Here is a 5,616-nt window from a genome sequence, read left to right on the forward strand (position 1 = left end):
ATAATCTAAGACATCCTAGAAAGTATTGAGAAAATGCTAAAAGATTAGCAAAGAAAATTATAACATAAATAAATATTGTAAATGTGACTTACATAATAAGATAAGCATAAATTTATTATTTTTAAATCATTTTTCTATGTACATTATTACAATACATTGGCGAAATAAACACTTCTAAAGAAGACTAAATTAGGATAAAACATATTAAATTTTAGAAACCGCATGTGAAGTATAAATAAATCTTAATTATCTGAATTATGTTTTATTTCTATCTTTATTTGTATATTATTTCCTTGTTATATTATTGCACTACTAAGCAGGAATGCTTAGCGCGATGGAATTATTTCCTTTGCGCAGGTACTGAAGATTAAACCCAGTGGACAAATTACTGGGATTTTTAGAGTCCAAATCTGCAAAGTGTCAAAAGTTGTCTCCTCCTCAGCAATGCATGTAGATAGAGATCACATTAAGCTTATCATGTATTATGTATATGTTATTTATTTCTTATATTGTAATGTAAATTAGCAAATTGTAATTAATTTGTATATCATGTAAATTAAGGATTTATGTAATTAGTTATAAATTATGTAAATTAATGCAAATTTGAGAATTTTGCTATAAGAATGGAGCATGAATGAATTTGTACAAATGAGTATGGATTTGAATTACATAATAAATTTTGAAATGATGATATGAGTAGGGATGAGATTATTATTGGAAATTATTATTGAAATTTTCAAATAGGTGAATAGTGAAATACGCCAAATGGTAATAGAAACAGGGGAAACTTCGCTGGTTTCTCATAAAAAAAATAATTGATATTAAATTATAATGAGAAAAAAATTATTAAAAGAATAAAGTAAGATAAGATAGGGTGCTTTGGTACTGAATGTAGTACGTCTTGCTCAGCTACACTGTAGTCGGGTGAGGGGTGTTACACATTTGCTATTAGAGATCGAGTATATAATACCTGCATCTAATAGTTTCAAAATTTTCTTTTTTACTACTTCTTCCGTGTTTGGGTTAAGTCTTCTTTGATGTTCAGTAGTGGGTTTACTATTTTCTTCCATAGGTATCCTATGCATGCAAATGGAAAGATGAATCCCTTTCAGGTCTTCTATTTTATACCCTATGCTCTTGCTATGGGTCCTAAGCACCCTTAGCAAATTTTCCTCTTTTATTTCAGATTGACTGGCATTAATAATAATAGGATATTCAGAATTTGAGTCCAGGAATGCGTACCTTAGTGTAAAGGGAAGAGGTTTTAATTCTACCTATTTGGTATTTTCCTCCGGCTTACTTTTGGTTTATTCCTCCTTCAGCTCGTTTATCTTGAAAGCTTGAGCCAAGGGTAGGAGTGGATGAGCTACTAAATATTGTGCATAGGCTGCTATTTTAGTGTTCTCATTATTCGCTGTGTGGCTCTGCACAATGCATGCTTTAAGAGGATCTTCAGGATGGGCCTTATGAAATTCCTTCTCAACTTGCTTGTCAACTAAGTCAACCCTAAGGCATTCAACAAGTTCGAATTTGTGTTTCATCGTTTCGAACAAGTTGAATTCCACTTCTTCATCTCCTACCTTGAGAGTCAGTTGCCCATTTTTGATGTATATGATTGGTCTGACGATTGCCAAGAAAGGTCTTCCCAAGATGATAGGGATTTGAACATCCTCTTCCATCTCAAGGACAACAAAATCAATTGGAATGAAGAATTTGCCCACCTTGATAGGAATGTTCTCAAGTATTCCCAAGGATATTTAGCAGGCCAGTTAGCCAATTGCAATGAAATTGTTGTGGGTTTCAGTTCTCTGACTTCCAGCTTTTGGCATATTGATAGAGGCATTAAACTCACACTTGCCCCAAGATCGCAGAGAGCCTTATCTATTTTCTTATTGTCAATGAGACAAGGTATGGAGAAGCTTCCTAGATCTTTCAACTTTGGAGGTAGTTTATTTTGCAGTATGGCACTGCATTCCTCTGTTAGAGCAACAGTCTCATAGTCTTCTAGTGTTATTTTCTTTGACAGAATTTCCTTAAGAAATTTGGTGTAGGATGGCATCTGAGAGAGTGCTTCAGTGAAGGGAATGTTGATATAGAGTTTCCATAAAACTTCTAAAAACTTCCCAAACTGCTTGTCCAATTTAGCTTGCTGGAATATCTGAGGAAAAGGTAGCGGAGGCTGATATAGCTCTGGTAGCTTCTTTTTCTTCCTTGTTTCCTCCCCCTGATCCTTCGTGGTTTCTTCCTCTTTCTTCTCTGCTTGGCTTTCAGATTTTTCAGAGGTTTCCTCTGTTGGCTCTTCCTCTGGTTGTTCTAGAGTTCTTCCACTTCTTAATGTAACTGCCTTACAATTCTCCTTTGGGTTCATCTCTGGTTGACTAGGCAGTTTACCAGTAGCTTTTCTTGAAGAGGTTGTTTGCTAAGCAATCTGATTTTCAAGCATCTTATTATGGGTGACAAGTTGGTCCATTTTGGAAGCTAACTGATTGATCATTTCATTTTGTTGTTGCTGGGCTACTAGGAAGCTTTCCATCATGGATTCTATAGTCGACCTTGATTCAGGCTGTTGGCTCTGAGGGAGTGGTGGTGGCTGTATATGATTTTTCTCTTATTCTGAAATCCTGGGGGTGTTGGTGGTCTGTACCTTTGCTGTTTGCTTATTAGCTAATTCTGAAAATTTGACCATGAGAAATTTGGGTGGTTCCTCCATCCAGGGTTGTAAGTATTTGAATATGGATTGTGGGGCTGTCTCTGGTTGAAGTTCCCTCTATTATTCATATAGTTCATCTATTCCGTGGGGAGTTCATTGAAGCTGTTATACTCTAAACCCATGTATACTCTGAAGCCATAGCTGTCATCATCTTGACTATTCATCCCTATAGCATTGGCCTACATTTTATCAAGCCTCTTTGTGAGCTAGTCAAATTGAGCATTTATCATGCTTAGGGCATCCACTTCTAGGATTCCTGCTGTTCTCCTTATATTTTCCCTTTCATTTAACCACTTGTAATTGTGATATGCGACCCTTTCTAGAAGTTCAAGTGCTTGATCTACTGTTTTCTCCATTAGGTCACTTTCTGCTATTGAATCTACTATGCTCCTTGTAAAGGGTAGTAGCCCATTATAGAAGTTCTAAACCAGGAGCCAATCTTCTATGCCATGGTGCGGGCATTCTCTCTGTAGGTCCTTTTATCTCTCCCATGCATCATAGAGTGATTCACCTTCCTTTTACCTAAAGTTGTTGAGTTTAACTCTCAACTTTGTAGTCTTTGCAGGTGGGAAGTATTTTGCTAAAATATTTTATGAGAGGTCTTCACAAGTGGTGAATGTTCCAGCTGGTTGAGAAAGTGACCACTTCCTTGCTCTATCTCGAAGGGAAAATGGAAATGCTCTGAGTCTTATGGCTTGATCAGAGACTCCATTCATCTTGAATGTGTCACAAAGGGCAAGAAAGCACTGGAGGTGGTAGTGCGGATCTTTTATTGGTGAACCCCCAAACTAGGCCTGTTGGATCATTCAGAGCCATGCCGATTTTAGCTCAAAATTATTAGCATACACTGTGGGTCTTGTAACACTAGGTTGGAATCCTTGTATAGAGGGAGCTCTGTAGTCTTTTAAGAGTCTCAGCCTGTTGTTGTTATTATTGGGCATATTTGGAATTTCTGGATTTTTTTTATCTTATCCTTCATGTTTCCTCTCCCTCTTGATAGTTCTTAGGGTTCTGTCTATCTCTGGATCCAAATTAAAGACTTCTTCCTCTGGTCTTGTTCAAGTCATGTACCAAACTAATCACCTGAGAAAGAATAAGAGAATAAAATAATTTAAACAAAATTAAACAATAAATGAAAATGCCTAAATCAGCTAAATTACTTATCGCCTAATATTACTAAAATTAAACTTCCCCAGCAACGATGCCAAAAACTTGTTTGCTGGTTTTATAACCACCGTAAGTGCATGGATTGCTAACAAGTAATAAAGTGATAAGCAAAGTATCATTCCCATAAGGAATTTAGTTAGCAAGTGCCATGCTACAAGATAATTTTGACTGTTTAGGCCACCGAATATAGATGGAGAATGAGTTAAACCTATTTTGGGTGCTGAAAGTAAATTTTGAATTAAACTATTTATAAAAGCAGTTCTTGAATTAAGATTTCACATTGCAATTTTACTATGGATTTTAATCTTACCTATTCATTGGATTAAGGATATTTGCCTTGATGGAAATTAATCCTAAGATATCCTGAGTCCTCTCTTAAGGCACTCAAGGTGTATTTTAATTAACCTAAACCCTACTTTTGTGGTGATTAAATTAATTAAAACCCTTTAAGATCTATGATTAATTTTGGAACTCCACAAAGGTCATCAGCCTATCTCTATGTTAGATTTCCTAGGTTCAAGATCACGATTTTCTAATATTAATCTTCACTTTTCAATCCTTTAATTAATACCCGCAATCAATACTAAGTGGGTACCAACACATATTATGCATTAAGATAACAAGAAATCGAATCAAAGAACTAAACTCAAATCCAATAAATAAAACTCAATATTTATCTATAATAACAATTGCAAGTGCTACTCTCCTAACTCTAGAATAAAGGAATTACTCACTCATGGTGAGTTTAACAAACATAGAGAAAATAAAATAAAAGAACATAAAGAGTCCGCTTAGAGAAATGGAATAAAAGAACTGAAGAGGAATGACTTCAATCTTGATCTTTATGGAACTTCGGCTGAGAATTTCCCTTCTGTATTTATGTTCTACTCTTAAAGATAACTGCGGAGAATGCAAGTATGAAAAAGTGAAAACCCTTCTAAAACTCTCCAAAAAGCTCTGCAAAAAGGTTGAACTAAAAAGAGAAATCCCCTGCTGTCATTTTCTACTTCTATTTATAATAGCTGGTCTAGGGTTAGGTTTTTAGAATCCCAAAAGCATTAGGAGTCCGTTTGGAGTGTGTAAACAAAAGCTGAAATTCAGATAAGGAAACTGGCTGCTGCATGATACACAGCTCCTGTATCGATACATGGCCGGTGTGTCACTACACGGCCTAGGGCCGTGTAACTTACTAGAGCTAAATGGTTACGTCTTGCATTGGCATAGGAGTTTACATGGGTCCATGCTAGTTACACTGGTCTAGTTACATGACCTGCGTTCTTCTGTTCTTAAAAAATTCTTCAAGCCTTACACGGGTCTCCATAGCTTACACGGGTCGTGGTACACAGCTCGTGTACTTTTGTTTCTTCCTTGGCTCTCTGGCTTTCTTCTGGCAGTAGGTTACACGGGTCTGTGGCTTTGCTTACACAACTCGTGTAATGTTTATTAGCAGTGTTTCTCAATCCTTTGGCCTTTCCAAGTTTCCTTTCGCACTCCTATGCCCTGGGATTTCACCCAAACACCTGAAATGATGTAGAAAACATGGAATTTAGAGGTTAACAATGGAAATTACAGAAGTTAATGAGATTAATGATTATGCATGAAATTACTATTCTAAATGCTATGAAATATTATACAAATGTACTTAAACACATCTATATAATATAATTGTATCAGTTGGCAAGTATTTTAGACTCTTGTGATCTGTGTATATGTAGCACTTTTCACCATATAAGTAATGC

At 35.9% G+C, this 5,616-nt stretch overlaps 1 pseudogene; it reads left to right on the forward strand.

Moving 5' to 3' along the window:
* The first annotated feature begins 3,154 nt into the window (after window positions 1-3,154).
* Window positions 3,155-3,249, forward strand: LOC131169970 (small nucleolar RNA R71; annotated as a pseudogene).
* Window positions 3,250-5,616: the final 2,367 nt, after the last annotated feature.

This window comes from Hevea brasiliensis, chromosome 10 (assembly GCF_030052815.1).
Source record: "Hevea brasiliensis isolate MT/VB/25A 57/8 chromosome 10, ASM3005281v1, whole genome shotgun sequence".
NCBI classification, from domain to species: Eukaryota; Viridiplantae; Streptophyta; class Magnoliopsida; order Malpighiales; family Euphorbiaceae; genus Hevea; species Hevea brasiliensis.